Raw genomic sequence first — 18,858 nt, forward strand, 5'->3', positions numbered from 1 at the left:
AACACCTGTGTGGAGAGAGGTGTCTGCAGCTGCTCTGGGGACAGCTCACCAGCCCTCAAGCTCTGTGAAACTCACCAGTTTTAATATTCCCACCTTTACCAGTGCCAGAGCCCCACTGGTACTGATGTGCCCCCCGCCACTCTGCGGTGCCCCACAGCTCTTTAGACACCTGTGTGACTTTTCCCTCAAACAGCAGAGGCAGAAGCCCTGAAGAAGATGATGGCCCGCTAATTCCTTCATCTCACCCATTGTTTTCTCACTTTTACAGTTATTGCAGAGCTTGCAAGTGCTCTGGGGCTTGTGCTCATAGCAATCACCTGCACTGCCACATGGATGGGCTTTGGCTCTACAGTGAAGTCTCCGAAGGGGGGCTCTGGCACATCCCACCCAGGAGCACTTTGCACGCTGATCCGCCTCCACTTCAGTCTTCTATCAGTGGAAAACCACATTGTGAGAGTGTCATTAAAAACCTCCAGAGCCAAATGAGGCTCCCCCTCGCAGCTGGCCCCAGCCAAAGGGATGCGGTGCTGCAAGCACTCTGCGGTGCTGCAGGCTGGACAGAGGTGCTGGGGTGCTGCTGGTTGGGGTCTTGCAGAGGGAAGAGGTCTCCGCGTGCCCTTCCTTCCTCTCCAGTCAGTGTTTTCATCCCAGCCTCTTTTTTCAATGTAGAACACCTCACTGCCACAAGAAATCTTTTTTTTTTTTTTTTTTTTTTCTTTTTCTTTTTCTTCCTGACAGTGGTACTTGAAAGCCCTCAAAGCTGCCACTTTTCTGTGCTTTGGTTTTGTTCCCTTTCTTCTCTTGCTGGCTCTCTGTCCTGCCCTGCAGATGAGATGTCTGTTCTCCCCCTTTAGCTTCCCCACTTGCCTCTGAAAAAGAGAGAAGAAAAAAGCAGAAGAGAAGAACCTGAGAAAAGAAAAGCAGAAAAAAAAAAAAAAAAAAAATGGAATTATTAAAATAAAAATAGGTGACAACTTGGGGCCAGGTCCCTTTTCCCAGTATTATTCTTCCTCAAAGAATTAGTAGTTCTTATCACTTTTTTTTTTTTTTTCTCTTTGACAATTAATTTTGTCAGCTCTATCTAAGTTTGTTGTAGATGTAACTGGGGAACTAAGGCATGGGCTGGCCAAAAAAAGAAAAGCATATTTTTTAAAATTTCCATTTTCAGAACCAATCTCCATCCTCACAACCAAGCAATGCTTCACAATCCTTTCACTCTGAGATTTCTCCTAGGTGTTGGGGTCTCTGCTACATTTCTGTGACTTCTATTAACTGCATTTATTTTCCTGCTCACATGTGTTAGGGTTCCCTTTACTTGGGTGCAGAGCTGATCTCACACACACAAACCCCAGCCAACAGCCACCCTGCTGACCACAGCCAGGCTGCCAACAATGATCAGAGACCTGGTCTACAAGAAGGCTGCAAATACACCACTAAGCAGCTAAATCACCTGCTCCAAGCCAGAGGAAGCCAGCCAGATTTAGCTCGTTGGTTTATTTTGACCAGAAGAAACCCTGCAAGGAGGCAGGGCCATGGTAGGATGCAGGGAAGGGCATTTTCAGGCCAGCCCAGGATGCCCACACTGGCTGGGAAGAGGCTCCTGAGCTTTCTGGGCTGCCCGTGGAGCCTTCGAGTGCTCTAACCCAGAGCGCTGGGGTATTTGAGATCTCAATTATTTATGTGTTCATGCTGTGGGTTAATGCTGACTGACACTAAAACACTGCCTAGATTTAGCTTCATAAAATTTTTATCCCCACTATGAACTGCAAGTCTTTCTCCAATTTCATTTAAAGGAAACAGAGTATTGAAAAGCCTACTGAGGAATTCATGAGCAACCAGCTACAACCTCACTATTCCTCCTAGCCAAATCCTAGGACTTGATTACCATGGCAACATATCATGATTTTAATTCCCGTCCTGATTGACCCTGCACAGAGACTAGTACATCTGCTTGCTTTCCTAGGAGCTTGCCATGCACTTTGGGTGTAAGGTGCATGGTACTTGCTCCTTAGGGCCCGTGAGGGATCCAGGAACAGATGCTGTGTCCTTTTAGGGGTGAAACAACCAGAAAAGATCAATAAAATTTAGCAAACCCAATGCAGTCAATGCTGTTGATGCTGTTGATGACCTTTGAGCATCACAGACATGCAGGTGTAGCCAGTGCAGTGGGAGCTCATGGATGGAACAAGTTTGGGGTATCTTGTGGGGTTTTGCTTATTGCAGCAATAGGGAGCAGCAGCTTCCACCACTGTGATGAGAACTGGATGAGGAGTGTCTATAAAGATGCAGCTTCTCTGGGGCTGGCAAGTCTCTGCTTTGAGATTTGTCTTATTTCAACAGTCACTGCACTCAGAGGCATTTACAGGATTATTTCCTCCATTTGTCCCACTGGGGCTGGTTGCAGGCACTGGAGATGTCTTTCCCAATGCATTCACTGTACCTGCATGAATACAGCACCATCACTAAGAATGGACAAAGCTCAGTGTGTGCCCATGTCGGTGTCACCCTCCGAATGGTGACTTCAAGCACAAAATCAATGGCTTGAGGTGGAAACTCAAACTTGTTCAGACTCAGAGCCCACCAGGGAGCCCCGGGTGTCACAGACATTTGAGTGCTCACTTCAGTGCACTTCATATACAGAAAAAAATAATCAGAATTCTGATTCTCACATTAAAATCTACATATACTAAAAGAAATGTGGGCACACATTCTTACGAAGCAGACACACAAACGATTGTGACCAGCACTGACAAAGCAGCTTTGTGCATCAGTCACTCATCCCTGCCCATGGAGAGGACCCTTGTAGTCTGGGCCTGCCCTCTGAACTCCCTTAACCTGTGTTATACAACCACATATATATTTATTAGCATGTTATATATATATATGTGTAATGCCCAATTTCGTTGCAGACACCCGGAGACTCACAACTCATTTGAGCACAGACAATACACAGGAGATTCACCTTTCTCTAAGCCCAGGAATGAAAGCTCCATTGAAAGGAGCAGACTGAAATCTTGGCAGTCCAGTAGTTACCAGTAGCTACCAGACGGTGTGTTCCTCCACCTCGAGAGATCCAGCCTGTCCTCCTGCTGAAGGGTTAAAATTTGGAACAGAAACCACAGTATTTTCCCTCTTTCTCCGAGCTATTTTATTTAGTTACCCTTTCATTATTGTTTTCCTTCTTCTAAAATAAAAGTAATCTAGGTAATCACAATCATAAAATGGATGTGAGCAAAATGGGTACTTCGGGGTTTATAAAATACAAATTTCCCTTTTCTGGGAAATATGGTCTCTTCTGCACTTAAACTTTTCAAGCCCTGCCCAGCTCCTAAGGTGGCACGGACCCCATAAGGCTCGTAAGCCCCCGAAGAGGAAATCACTTAAATATCCAGCTCTCCTCGGGACCCGCTTCAGCTCATGCAGGGGAGCTGCAGCCTGGTTTAAGCGTGGGCTTCAGCACTGCCTTGAACAGGGATGCTTTCTGCATGGGAGCAGGAAAAGACTGTCATTAAGAATAAATTAATGAATATCTAACAGATGAGCTGGGTACCGCTGAGCCTGCACAGCGATGCCGTCAGCAGGGGCGAATCGTGCAGCTCAGCTAAATGTGCTCGAGCCGAGGGACTGCCACCGGGCTGAAAATCTGACCTGCATGAGGTAACCCAGACACAAGCAGGAATCAGCTCCTTCGCCAACAAAGGAGCCCATTGGGTTTGGGTTTTCTTTACCCCTTCTTTTTTTCTTTTTCTTTTTTTTTTTAACTCTTCTGAAAATGACCCAAGAAAAACCTTCCTTGATGTCAGCCAAGCAGTTACTGGCAAAATTTCACTGACATGAAAACAAGGAATCTTTCTTATAGGTTGAATGTATCCAAATTGCTCCAACCCAGTCAAGCCCTATTTTATTTTATTTTTTTTTTCCATCGCTTTATTTATTTTTGAACTGATAACTGTTCTGTGCATTTAAGTCAGCCAGAAAGGGGGAATTCCACTTTCATTTAGGAAAGGAAAACACCAGTTATTAGCCTGAGACATCATGTAATCTCCTTTAGAAATTAACTGCTATTTCCACATGACTGGAAAATCCTCAGAGAAGGGCAGGTCTGAATTCTGGGTCTCCTAACCCCAGAGAAGCTCCTCGATTCCCTGTGCAGTGGCAGGTGAACAGCTCAGAGTCTGCATTTATGTTGAAAAGCCACATTGCTTCCTTCATTGTCTGTTTTCCACATTAGTGCTGGGGCTTGAACTATATAGGAGATGGCTGTGTTTGCTAAACGAGGTATCCCAGATCCTCTTCAGTGTCTGAAATAGAATCCAGTACACTCCAAATAATTACCTTAATGGTTTTTCAGGTGTATGGACCCCATCTTTTGCTGTAGATTCTTCCAGAGCTGTTATTTTGCCCAGAACAATCGATAAAGATTTTGGGGGGAAGATGCTGCTTTATAACCACTGATTTCATCAACAGCAAGGAGGAAATTCTCATTATTTTAAATGAATCTAGCTCATTTTAAAAAGCCCCATATTATTTACAAACTGGCAGATCTACCCTTATTTGTCACTGCTTCATAGAAATGGGGGAGATGGGCAAAAGTTCAGGTTTTACCCTTCTGATCCTGCCCGGCGTGGGACACTCTGGTTTCACACAGACGGCCACCTGCGTGTGAAGGTAATGAGCTCTGGGTTATCTGACGAACTTCCAGCCATAAATACGTACAGCTCTGCTGTCTGACGTAGCCTCACAGTGTGATTGTTGTTATCTCCCCATGTGTGTGCAAAGCCACGGAGACGTTGCACGGTGCGTGGTGGGCACCCAGTACATGTACACATGCAAAAACACATGGGAAGGCATCTGTGCAACCCTGCAGCAACCTGGGATGAACCCAGTCCCTAATTTTCCAGGTGTACCCACATCACTGAGGCTTGTGGGAGCTTCCTCTCGCCATTTTCTTATGTTTGGGGCAGCTTTGACTGAGCTGCAGAAAGGCAGGCAGATGGAAGGGCTCGGGCTCGGTGCCGGCCATGGGCAGAGCGGTCACTAACGAGCACGCTGACCCGTAGGGCTCGGCTTGGTCTTCATCTCCGCAGGGCTGCTCCTCCACAGCCCGGCCGTGTGACAGGGGTGGCTGGGCTGGGATCCTCTCAAGCAGCCTCACTGATGCTGCAGACATGGCAGTGCAGGCCTGAGCTGTCACCGTGGGCTCCTTGCAGGCAGGGCGGAGAAGCTACCAGAGGATGGTACAGTTCACACTAAGGTAGCTGCCCAAAGCAGAAAAATGTCCATCCTACTTTACACACCACTGAAATTCGGAGTCTACATCTGCAGAAGACTCTCATCTGCAGGAGCAGGTGAGCCAAGTCCCACCTTGCTCTTTCCCTGTATCTGAGCTCACCTGCTGGCTGTGGCCTTCCCCACTCGGGTCCCTCCATCCTGGTCTGACACGGGACAAGTGGCCTCACTGCTGGCAACAGCAGGAGCCTTCCAGGAAAGGATGTAGCCCCCTGCCAGTGTTAGGAGTAAGATCACACATTTCTGTGACCACAGCAGCTTGAAGGGGCTTTGCTAATGGGATCTGTGATCTGGTTTTCTCCCGATGTTGACCCAAATCCACAGCCAAGAGCAGGATCAACTCCTGCACACACACTTGTTGCAGTCCTTGGTGAAACTCCGGGAAGACAGATGTACCACTGGCAGCCCAGTACGACGACGTACATTTTTATGCTAAGTACTTTTTTTTTCTTTTTAATGTGCTGATTTTTTGGCACCGTGACAGCAAAGTTAATCAGACCTTTCATTGCTTTAACCAGTTTTAAAGGATTTGTAATATTATACTCACTTATTAGAGAGCAGAGGGAAATTGTTTGTCTGATTCAGAATCCGTTATTTATTGTGCAGTAAGAGCACCATCACCTAATGCAGTCAACAGCAGGATATTTTATCTGAGTTTTAGGGAGGTGGGAGTGGAAACCCTCTATCCCATCCTACCAAGTGACATAAATGTACTGTGATCTCAGAAGCCACCTCCTGAATACTAAAGAGCTGGGACATAATGGCTTTTAAAGAATATAGTTTCCAATTAGGTCATTGGTTTCAAACACAGGGTGTACTAAATTAGTAACATTTGGTGGTAAATTTCTTTGAAGTTCTCATTAATCTTGGTCTTGGATTTGAACTTTTCTTGGCCATGTTCCTTATAGAATTTGGATCCCAGTTATGTCAAAACAACTGATTAGCCCCACAGTTTGAAGGCAAGGGGGATTAGGTAGGGCGGGTGTTAGATTTCATGAAAGGCCTATTTACCTAGTCATTTAGCATGACCAAATGGGAGGGCAGCCAACAGGGGCGACGTGCTGGAAGAATTCCAGCGTTCCTGGCTCATTAGAGATCTCTGCAGCAAATGGTAGCGTTGCACTTGTGATAGCAGCCACTGTTCACATCCAGCTGCCTGCTGGGCCCAGGCGAGGGCCGAGGATTTCCCCCTGCCCTATGGGGGCCCTGCTGCCTGGTCAGGCTGCCCGCTTCTTCTGCTCTTGGGAGATCAATGGAAAGGAGGAAGCACTTCCCAGGAACGTCTTCAGGCAGTGTTGCTTCTTCTTCATGAATGGCCCAAAGCAAACTTCACCTAAAAAAAACAATTGGACTCTTTCCGTCAATTCCAACACATTCAAAGCCAGGCTTCTGAATAGATCAGTCACCAAAACCAAGAATTGATATGAAACTCATGGTGATGCTCTGATGTGGCCTTTATCTGAAGGAGCAATAAGTTTAATTCCTGAATTACTGAACCACAGCCCAGAGAAAAAAATACACGGTGAGTCATGGCAGCAGCAAAGCTTGGGAAATTCTCAACAGGACATGCTACAGTGAATCCAACCTGCAGCACACTTGTGTCCACGGTGCACATCTCCTTCCTGAGGGCTCCAATTAGTCAGGGAACAAAGGACTACACCCGGAGGCCTTTCCGAGAGATCACAGCCTGGTGACAGGGACCTGACAAGCAGAATACTCAGAAGTTTCACAAAGAAAAGTGCTCTCACTGGAGCACTCAGCGGCTGAGAGCAGACTGAGAGCCAAGCTACTGTCGGTCCCCAGGGGACATGTGATCTCGAGCCAAGACAGAGTGCCAGCCCCAGAGGGTGCAAGGTCCACGTCACTTCCAGGTCAGGTGGATGCACGCTGGCTTGGCACAGCTTCAAGCCCCATCATCTCGTGCAGTTACCGCTCACTTCCATGGGACCAGAATGGGCAGAACGGCATTTCCAGGTGGTAAAGGTGCACGAGACACGAGCCAGCCTTCACGCTGCTTGGCTGCTGTCAGCAATGCCCTGTGAGCAATGCTTCTGTTTATCCTGCAGAATAGGCCGGGTAGCCAGCATGACCGTGGCTTTGCAGCTGAAATGCACTGGGAAATTGCAAGTGGTGCAGCAGTGGCAGTGCTTGCTAAGGAGCTCTGAGGACAGCACAAGTATGGCCCAATGGCACGGTGTAAAACTAAGTACAACTCATCTTCTTCTTGGAAGGAAAAAGTAATCTTGAGATTGTGATTTCACTTGAGAAAATGACTGGTTCAGCTCTAATTTTATGTTAAACTCTTGCTTCCATCTCTAGACAATCTACCTGAAACACTTCATCAGTGCTCAGAAAGTCCTCTCTCACACCAAAATGCCGCGATTGTCTAAACCCAGACCTCATTCTCACCAGCACCTCATACACATACTCAGCTTTCAGCAAGGGTTCAGCCTCCTTGACTCCAGCAGGGACTCTTCTAACATAAATAACATTCCTACATATGCAGAGGTGTTTGCAGGATCACGGCCACACAATTAATACAGAACTAACTTTAATAAGCCTAATTAGGGTCATTCCCCGATGGTGCGAAAAGTAGCACTGATACCTTACTGGCTGGGGAGGGAGAAATCACAAGTCTGATCGACCACGTGTTACTTCCCACAACTTGGTGACCTCAGGGTAGGACTTCAGAAATCCCTCCTATAAAACTGGAGCTACAGAAAAGCGACCTGGCTGCGTTTAGATGGAGCCATGGAAAATCCTCTTTTTTTTTTCTCTCAGCAGTACACCTTGGCTCAGAACCATTTCTTCCGCAGTTAGGAGCTCAGTAATATCCCTCACATAATGATGTTAAAGTATGGAAAAAAAAACAATGGGGGAGAACCAGTGTGTAAGAGGCTTTCTGGAAGAGCCATATCCTAAAGAAGTGGAGCTTTTTAGTGGTGTTTACTAAAAGTTACACAAGGAAGAAAGAGAACTCCAGTGTGGCACTTGTTTTTCTGGGTCCTCTCCAGTGAGCCCACAAGACCTTGAGCTGTCCCTGAGCTTTCAAAGGAGGGGCTGGCAGAAAGCTGGGGGTACCCACACCTCCGGGAAGGAGGAGACGTGTTCTGTCCCAGTGCAGTCACTGATGCTCCGACACCCTTGGACACTGCACAGCCAGAGCAAGTAGGCAGCGAACGCACGTGTTCTGCAAGAGGAGGTTGGAGTTTTCCAGGGGAAAGCATTTCCTCTGGTTCTTCTCCAATTAAAAATCACTCGGTGGCCTACAGCAGCTTCTCATCTGGCATATCGTGAAACCACTATTTCAGCACGATTTACAGCCTTTTGGGGAGGGGAGAACGTGGTTATTTAGTAACTTCCCTGCTCGCCCCTAAGAAGGTCAGATCCTTTTGTTCCTTTCCAGAACAGTGAAAGCTGTAAAATACAGGAGGGAGAGCACGCTGGGAGCCTGTGCTGTGAGTGCATGCACCTGGATAACCCTGCAAACAGCCGTGCACTGCAGGCAGGTCACGCATGGAGAAGCAGAATATTGTGGGACCAAAGCATCAGAGCACGGTACGCAGCAGCAGTGCTGGAGGACAGTTTAAGAGCCAAATGCTAGAACACAAAGTGCACGGTTTAGGTGCATTTTATTTGGATGAAATCTGCCACTTGTAACCAAGCGTTCAGTGGACACCAGGAGAGGCTGATCCCTATTAATTTCCCCTCACCAGCCTTCTTCCTGTTAGGAGACAGAAAATAGCAAAGCAAGATTCAGCTTTTCATGCCCACTGCTGCAGGCACCTCAAAAGCATGGTGTGGTGCTCAGCTCTGCTGTCAGCGGCTCCCTCAGCTTGCAGAGTAGTGCGATGCTCGTATGGGCTTATGGAAGGTTAAAACAATAAAACAAACAAGAAATGAAGCAAAACAACAATGAGGCATAATAAGGAACAATAAAGCATAATAAAGAATGAGAATAACTTGCCAAGAGGTCCCTCCTAAAAGAAAATATTTGTTAATAACTTTTAAAATAATAAGGATTTTCAAGAGGCAAAAAGCTCGCAACGTTATTTCCATGATGTTTAGTACCCAAAGTTTTGTGGATATTTAATTATTATTTTCAGACACCCCAGGCAGGCTCGCATGACACAGATGCCGCACTCTGGGGGAGAAGCCACCTGAACAGGCAGAACATTGTTACATGACATTTTCCCACAACTTCTCTGAGCTTCCAGACAGTGGTTTGGGGAATAAGGTTAAAAAGTCCTCTGGGCTCAGAAAATCCACCAGTGAGAGAAGGAAACACCTTCCATTGTCACTACACATTTGTTAACATTTTATTTCACAAAAATCGATACAGACCAAGCTGTTTCTGCCAAAAGCACAAAGGAACAATGGTCCAGTCACCCCACCCCAAGTTTTGTCACCCCACCGAAGTATAAAACAAACACTTTTCCCCTGCCTCCCCTGTTTACTCTGAAAAATATTTGTCCAGGAAGAGCCAAAACTTATCTTCAGGAAGCTTGCAGAGGAAAGATAGCAGATGAGAAAATCAAGAGAAGCATTTTGAATAGTCCAGGCAAAGAAGGCGAAGCAGTGGTTCCCAGCATCATCTTCACCTCAGCTTGCTTGCTCAGCCTGACAATCAACATCTTATTATGCAGTCCTAACATTTCTCTGCAATTTAAACACGACATCAGTAATGGTGTGTGATCTTCAAGGTCACTTTCTGAAGAGCTGTCTTTAGCCCAGCGGTCGCTAGCTATTTAGGAATAAAAATGACAATTTCACTAAAGCAAATTACATCCTAGAAGTGTAATACACTTCAGCAAGTGTAATGGAAATGATCAGATGGGGGATCTGGCTTGGAATGCATTAGCTCTGGTGTATAAAGCAGGTTTCTGGTATCCAGAAACATTTCAGCGTAGCCTTCAGAAAAAAAGCGCCCCCCCCCCCCCCCCCCCTTTTTTTTTTAAGCTCCATGTACATTGATTTATAATTATAGGCCATTTAAAAAAAAGCAATGCCTTGCTATTGTATATGCATGCACTAGCCTATCTAATATGCATTTCCTTGAATATCATCCCTGCCACAGCCACACACAGGCAAATATTACATCTTGCACATGAAAAGCTCCTTTAACCTGTCATGCTGTTTATTTATTTTTCCATGCTCTTGTCTGAAGAGAATCTTTTTCTTCCCTTGCTACAGCAATGTGATCCTTCTGCTTTAGCCAGAAATTTTTGGGGCATCACCGTAGTTCCTGCGATGGCTAACCAATGTCACCGAGGCTTGGCTGTGGCATCACAGACCAAGCAGGTTCCTTTTGGGAATGGGTGGATTTACCTACTCATGTTTAGGCAGTGTTGGCAAGGCCACATGGTATGTATTCACCAAACCCGCAAGGAAAATTTTCTCACCTCATAGTGGAAGACGAACTGAGGTTGGGTAAAAGGGAGAAGGTTTGACAATACACGTTCAGGCCAACCTGAAGTGAATGCTTGGAGAAGATGGTGGCCTTACCTACGGTGAGGAGAAGGCCTGCTGGTGAGGAAATTGCATGGAACAAGGTCCCTGTAAAGCCCTGTACATTTGACTGAGGAGGTAACTCAGCTAATAAACATTCCATACTAGGATGCATTACTGGGAAATTCTGAAATTTTCATGAAAGTCCAAGAACTGCAAAATAATTGCCAAGAATGTGTGTTTGCAACTTGATAATCCTCCCTTGTTGCTCGGATTCACATGAAGTCTTCAGGTCTGCTGATATTTTTGATCAGAGCATCCCTCTCTCATAGCAGAAGCCAGAATAATGCCACCTTTACAAGCAAGTCCACACGGTATGGACTTTACACCTAAGTTTTAAGTCACTCTATTTAGCTCAGTCTGATCTCTCCTTGATGTGATACCCATAGAGAATGGCAGAGCCACTGCTTCGACACTGAGGAGGGAAACTTTCCACAAAACAAATCAGCTGGATCAAGTCTAGCAGCCAGCAGTATAGAGCAGTTTTCACCCAGGAGGAGCAGGGGAGACACGCTCTGCATTGTAAGCTCTGGGTAGGTCCTGTTCCCCATTACGGGTGAGGCCACCCATGTCCTCGTAGCTGGCAGAGGAGCCCTGAGGCACCCAAGGAGCATCTGGGAGAAGTAGAGCAAGCACCAGTGGCAATAAGCACTGAGACCAAGAGAGCGAGCAGCTTGTAGGATGTCTGTGGTGACTACATACCGGTGGCCATACTCTGCCAGCCTAACCACCACTGGGGGGTAATGTCAATTGTTTCAAATTGACTGGTCTTAAACCTTTAGAGCCAACTGACCAGCAGGAAACACGATTCAGGTATGTCATTGTGATTTAAATAATCTTAGTATGTCCTTAAATCTTCAAGTGCTGCCCATTTTTACGGTGTCAACTGTCCCTGCACTTGGAAAAATTCAAACATCCCAAAGCTGGGAACAGGACCAATTTGCCAAGAGCTCACAGACACGAGATTAAAACCTAAAACATTAAGAGCCTTCTGGGGTTTGGGTTTCCCCACACTTCCTCTCTCACCGAAATCAGGAAGTGCAAAGAAGCAACTGTGAAAATAAAACTTAGTTTCTTTTCAGAAAGTTACTTGAACTTTTTGAACCTTCTGTTCCATTTCCATTTAGGGCAAAAATCCAAGATAGTTATTCCTGTACTTAAGCCAGGTTCGGTCATCCTTAGTAATTAAGGGCAGTACATCAAAAATGAAATTTATTGTACCAGTAACACAACCACAATGGACCTTCATAAAACTTAACCACACGGAGAAGTGGGTTGCCTGAGATCTGCCATTCAAGCAGGCTTTATTGCATTTATATATAGAATCATGAAAAATAAATTAAGAATGGGGATGACCCTTTGTCTACCTAGGGGCCCAGAAAAGATGTTTGCCTCTGATACAGTTTGAAAATTAGCATTTTATAGGGCCTGGGATGCCGCCTGACACAAAATACTTTAAAATTCTGTAAATAATGTAAGTAAATTAACAAGAGATAGTGACTGCAATGAATAAAACATAAGTTAAGTACCTTTCTGTTTCCCATGAAGCCTGGAAGAAAAAAGTGACTAGATTTGGCTCTTTGGGAAAAAAATTGCAAGTACTCATAGTGCTGGGAGGACAATACACAGATCATTTAGAGAAACACCAAAAAGTCACTCTGAAGCATCTTCAGTTCAAGTCTGAGGAAAGACAGACTCTTATGGAAAGACAAGTCCCGTGGGGTGTTAGCTGCCTGCAGGACAGGCTGGCCCTGCAGCCCTGAGGGCTCAAGTTGGCCACCAGGGCCTGGCCTTCCCCCGCCTTCCTCATGCCCCTGCTCCCCTGTTGGGGTCTGTGGCAGATGCCTCTCCTCAGGAGGTCCTTCCTCTAAGGGTGAATGCTCCCGAGAGCTGCTTTCCAAGCCCAGCACCCTGCACAGGGCCTGCCCCTCTGGGAGGCTAAGCACAGCTCAGCGGCATCCTCACCACAAAGTCCTCTGCTGTCACCGCAGCAAGTCAGAGCTTGGAGGGGCAGGGAAGAGCAGGGAAGCCCAGGGTTGGTGCTTCTGGCTCTGTTGTAATGGATGTGACTGCAGCTGACGTGCTTCAGGCTGAAGACCGGAAAAGTCTTTTGGTATGACTTTGGACAAGAAAATGAGTTTCCTATTTGTGAAACAAAACATGTGTCTCAAAGGAGATCTATGAGGTCAAATGCATTACAATCGCTGAGGCATTTGGTTTCACGACTCATATATTTGCATTTACACTTTGGATCTGGCCTTGAAGGCCTAATCCGACGTCCCTGGCTAAGCCAGAGCAGGAATCATGCAGCAGCACGCCTGCTCAGAGGCGCAAGCCTTATCAGATGGGCTAGGAATATGACAGCAAGAGCCTCTCCCAGGATGTTTTGGCTTGTGATCCGAGATGAACACCTGGAAGCAAACAGGAGCCTGGAACAGATTAAATGAATTGGCCAGACTTTCTCATCTTGTTAGCATGCTCCAGGCTTCATTTATGTTTTGGACAGGGTTTCAGAGTGCTTCTTTATTTGATTCAAACCAGATAGCCCATCACAAATCTAAAACTCCTGCTCGTATCAGCATCACCCAGATACTGTCCCAGCAGAAAAAGGTCTTTGTGACAAAGACATCTCTAACAGATTCAAATGGCACACACAGACTGCAGATAAAGGTAGCAGAATGTTCCACTTTGTCTCCTCTTCTCCACCTTTTTCATCTCACTTCTTTGCTTCTAGTTTCACTGCCCCAGATCACAGGAAGATTCAAACTGCTTCCAGAGATCCAAACAGCTTCCAAACAAAAGATCCAAAAGAAAGATCCAAACAGCTTCCAAACAGCTTCCAGAGCCTGCGTTAGGACATCCAGCTGCAACCTGTAAAAGGACAAACAATAACATCTCCTCAGAGAGCCCCAGCCACAGCCACACCATGTGCCATGGCTGGGATGCAGCTGGTGCACTGCATCCCACCAACCCAGCCAACAGCTTTTATTTATTCTCCTCTTGAGCAGCAACTTTCCTATCTCCCTATTTATGGAAGTGACTCAGAGGTCCCTGTGGAGATGAGGTTTTTGTAGCCATCTCCTGTCTTTAGGAGATGCACAGCAAGGACAAGGATCCCCAGATGACACCAGCAATGACGTACACACACTGCCATAGCACTCTGCTCTGAGCCACCAGCCCCTTTCCACCCCCAGCTGTCATAAAAACTTTCAGACAACACAACGTCTTGTAAGATTTAAGTGGATTGAAAATGTTGGGTGCCAATAATCAGCCAAGGAAAGCATAATGAAGTGGAGGACCCAAGACCGCCTTACCCCCTGCATGAGAATGACAAGGGTCATTGGCCCCAGAGGTCTTCATTTATACTGCTCCTAGACCAAGGGGTTTCATCATCGGGGGAATCCCAGCCTGCCTTTTTGCATCTGCTGGTAACAAGAGCAAAATCCTTCAAGAGAAATTCAGCAGCTTCTCTTCCCCCTGCTGCTGCTGAGGACCCAACATCTCATTGATCGTTTCCACATGGTTCGTGCTGACAGTATGAAGCCATGCTCTGCACAGGCATTGAACTGCTAACATCAATTACCAAATCAAGAAAATGGAAGGATTTTATCAAGCACCGTTACTGTCAGATCTGCCTGTGTGCAAGGCCTTCCAGCAAGCATAGAAATCACTGAGTTAAACTGTAGGGAGGTGCACTTGGCCCTGAGGTGGGGACAGCTTTGCTCACAGGCAAGGGAAAGGGTCCAGAGCCTGCACCCAGCCAGCCCCTGGGGTCCTCTCAAGTCCTGCACTGCCCTGGGCTTGAAGCAGGAAGAATTTGGGTTCTACCCCAGACTTTATCACTGATTCATTGTCTGATCTGGGGCAAGGTACAACCCCATTTTTTGCCCTGATGTTTCTAATTTAAAATGGAAATGAGTCCAGACAGCTTCTGAAAATTGCTTCAATCCATGGGGAAAGAAGAAACACCAAGAACAGAAACAAACAAGCAAAGGTCTTACAGATGCCACAGGATCAGGAACTGACAACTGATTGTATTTCCTCTGCAGGAACAGAAATCTACTCTTTTCCCTATTCCATGACTTTTGGTCAGAGTAGCCACTGCCTAGGAGCTTTTCTCAGAGGATGCCAGAATTTAAAGCTCATGGCTTTACAAGCAGGCAGAATGGTTTTGCTGTTAAAACCAGTTTACACTGAAAAATGCCCAAATCATTTACCTTCTGTAGCCTCTTATCATTCCCCTGTCTTCACATACCAACACTATCAATTTAGCTGTAGCTTTGTTCAAATGCTATACAGCACCAGGCAGAAAGTTTCATCTGTGTCAGAAGTCCCCCACCTTTTAATATTTTTTTTAGGGAATATGCAATTTAATACAAATCAAACCTGCCTCCCCTGGGCTGAGGGCTGGCTTGGATACTGGCTGGACAAATTGGGGTTAGCTGCTTGCATGCTCTAAAGGAAGCAGAGCTGGACAGGGCTGCTCAGCAGAGTAATTTGCCATTCATGGGGCACAACCAGGCTGATCTACACCAGAAGCAGCTCCTGGAAGGGACCTGGCCTTCAGACACATCTGCAAAGCACCTGATGCTGCACAAGGGACTGCAGGAACTGTGGGACCCAGAGGACAAGGTGGTGCATGGGAGAGAATTAATCAGCCTGCTCTGAAGAAGAAAGTCTCCTTGCTAGGGAAGAAAAGAGCTTGGCCCACATGATGAAAAATTTAAGAACCCACTGCCTGGCAGTTTCCTCCTGGGGAGAGTTACAGCACAGCTGGAGGAGAGGCAGAGCCTTCCCTTTGCACATGTACTGCACAGAGGCTGCACCACCTCCGCGACTTTCCTAAACAAATTGGTGTTTCACTCACCACAAGTCCTTTCCTCTCTCCAGAAAGGAAACAACCAAAAGATAAGGAAACCTTGCCTTTTCAGTTAACATTTTTGCTGAGTCTGAACTCACGTTACTGCAGCACCCCAGCCTGAGCTAATCCCACTGAATCTCCCTCGTGCAGTGTCAGCATTAGCTACTCTGATTTTGTAGGGAAGAGGCTAAATTAGAGCATTTACTAGCCCTGGCATCCTTCCCTGTAAAACAGCCAGCTCCCTGACCAGCCAACTCCCTGACCAAGGAGACTGCATAGTTATAGAAAGGAGAAGCAGCTCCTTTTCTTTGGGATTTCTCTTCTTTCCAACAGTTGAAGCGGGTGGGAGCATTGCCCTCCTTGCAGCTCCGTTCCCTGCAGGTAAGGCAGGGACAGTGCAGACATTGTACAGATATGTGTGCTCAGAGCCAGCAGCAGGAACCACGCAAGAAGAGCAGACAGCGGCTGTATTCTCCCACCCTGCCAGCCAGGAGACCAGGCTGTCCCCTCCGCCACCTCGGGACACGGGCAAGGCTCCCCAGGGAGCCCTGGCACCAGCCCCGCTCCCTTGAGCACCACTGCTAAAACCCCAAGCAGACACAACAGCGGATTCGGAAAATAGAAACTGGGGCAGGCAGCAGAGCCCGTGGAACAAGCGGGGCTTTATCCAAACATCTGCACCTCCGCTCCCATCACCCGTCAGCCCAAACAAAAATAAAGGCACAAGCTTTCCATTTTCTTCTTTTATTACCCACCTTAAAAAAAATAAAACAAAACTCTAGTCAGCCCCAGGATTCCTATTTTTATGGAGACCATCCTGCCAGGCTATTGCTCCACAAGGACGTCATTAATGCCATTTACAGCTCGGCTAATAACCGGCCTCTCTGCTGCTCAGTAGGCGAGAGCTGTGGAGGAATCATTACAGAGGCGATCCCAGAAAAACCTAATTCTGCCTGGCCACACGCTGGCAGGGCCAAAGCAGCAATCTCTTGGCGTCCTGGCTGTAAAATCAAATTAAATTAAAGATCCCACTTCACCAACGGCCTAATGCTAATTTGTGTAGCATTTCCATTAAACAATGCTAGCTACAGAAAACATACACGAAAGCACTTCAACAATTTAACGGGGAACATTCCAGTAGGAAACATTATTAGATTTTCCTATTAAGCTGCTCAGGGCACACACTCGCTTAATAGACGTTAATTACATTAGCAAGGCTGCAAATTCAGCCCTGGTGGAATCTAAGTGACTTTTGCAAAATTGACTCAGTCCTGGAATTTTTGCTCTAATTCTTTTTTTTTAAAAAAAAAAAAAAAAAAAAAAAAAACTTTTGTCACTACAGAGAGAAAATTGGAACCAAGCCACTGTGTCACCACTTTTTCAGCAGTGGCTTTAAACCACTTCAGCGTACTGGTGGATTTTGCTCTCACATTGCCAGAGTGGAATTTTGACTAATTTCCCAGCTTGGCAAAATAATCGGAGAAAGCTTATGATATTTGATTAATGGCTTTTTTTTTTTTTTTTTTTTTTTTTGCCAGCAGAAAGAATATTTGGTGTTAGAAACAGAAAAAAGTTATTTCAGTTAGTATTTTTGTGAAGCCACTAAAGTCTTTCATATTTCTTCTAAATGTTTGTGTTCTATTACTTTCAATGGGGATTTAAATATACATTTTGAGTTAACAAGGCATATAATGATTAGCTGAAATCAAGATCTAATTACAGAAGCTTGTTGACAAATGGTTTCAGACAACATGTAAACGCAAGCCAAAGAGCACTCTGCTTGCACCCAACAGAATTATTCTTTTCAAGATAATTAACTTGGGCCTGGACATATCATCCCTAGCATTTGGGCCTATGCTCCAGACAGATAACCTCAGCTGCTTTTTGGAAGATTTGGAAGAATCTCCAGTTTTTACTGACTTCCAAGGGAGCCTAAGCATAGATTTAGGCCTTCACAGCCACATCATCGAGCCATTACTTCTGCCTCAACGCTTAATATTTTGGAGGTGCAATTTCTGTTCAGTTTTGCTGTCCACCTTTACACCTTGCTCCTTCTCATTAATTAAAACCAAGAACCTTGAAAAGCTCTGCAACAGCCTCAAAACTGACTCCCTTTGCTGGGAGTAGGCCACTGGCCAAGGCCAGGGCTGGAAGGCGCTCCCAGACCCTTAGCCCCACGTGCACCTTAACCCCCGAGGGGATTTATGTCCCTACAAGCACAGGAAGGGCACTCCCACATGCAGTGCAATCTCCTAAATCTAAATTAGTCCTGCTGTATTTTAAATTCAATAAAGAGCTGATTACTCCAGGCCCTGAAACAGCCTTTCTGTTCACTTAAACTTTTCGCTATTAGAAATAGTAAACACAGTAGGCACTTTAAATATATCCGAAGCCTTATCCTAATCCCTTCCCTTACTCTAAGCCTATATTATTTCTGACACATGTGTTGCATTGATAATTAAGATGAATTTAAAGAAGATTAGGTCTAAATGCAAGACGTGGGAGGTGCTGGAGCTAAGCACAGCAGCACGGGAAGGCAAAGGCCCCACCTGAGCCATGGTTGCCCTACCCCTCCTGGAGGACACCCTCTCTATTTACCCCCATCTCAGTGCTGTTGCTCCTGGTTTAGGATCTCAGGGGAGCTTTGTCAGCCTCCAGAGGGGGAGATCAGCCCAGAGGTTTCATTAGCTGCCAGCCTGGCACTGCTGCAGCACCTGGGACCTGAAGCTCAGTGCTTGCCGAGGGCTCCATGGTGCTAGGCCACCGCTTCCCACCGGCAGCACAGCGTGACAGCCTCAGCACTGCACGGGTGTTGTAGCAGGAATCCTCCAAAAGCAGGGCTGGGGGTGAGCATCCTGAAATAGCATTCCTGCTCCTTCAGGGACTGGTGAACCTCTGTATCTCGTTACTGTAAATTAAATCCAGCTCAGGGACACCTCCCAGCCCAGCTCAGCCAGTGACAGAGCAGTGTGGATGGAGCAGGTGGTGCTGACCTGCTCCTCCTCTCTTCAAAAGAGAGAAAGAAACAAAGACCTGCATTTTGTTTTTGGAGAAACAAAGACCTGCATTTTCCCCAGCTGTACTCTCCAAGACCCATTGCTTCCTAGCCACCAGTCTCAGCAGACAGGAGCAACCACCTCTCCCCATACTCTCACAGTCCCTCTCCTCCAAAAGGCGCTAAGCCCAGATCTTCTTGTGCA

The 18,858-nt window shown here is 46.4% G+C and overlaps 1 long non-coding RNA gene across 1 annotated transcript; it reads right to left on the reverse strand.

Annotated features, from left to right (window-relative positions):
* Positions 1-503: 503 nt before the first annotated feature.
* Positions 504-5,723, reverse strand: LOC118175950. Its single transcript, XR_004755209.1, has 4 exons — positions 5,393-5,723; positions 4,606-4,656; positions 2,963-3,089; positions 504-906 (listed from the first exon to the last, which is right to left on the reverse strand). It is a non-coding gene; the product is annotated as an uncharacterized LOC118175950 (long non-coding RNA).
* Positions 5,724-18,858: the final 13,135 nt, after the last annotated feature.

Source organism: Oxyura jamaicensis, chromosome 18 (genome assembly GCF_011077185.1).
Source record: "Oxyura jamaicensis isolate SHBP4307 breed ruddy duck chromosome 18, BPBGC_Ojam_1.0, whole genome shotgun sequence".
In the NCBI taxonomy this organism is placed as follows: domain Eukaryota; kingdom Metazoa; phylum Chordata; class Aves; order Anseriformes; family Anatidae; genus Oxyura; species Oxyura jamaicensis.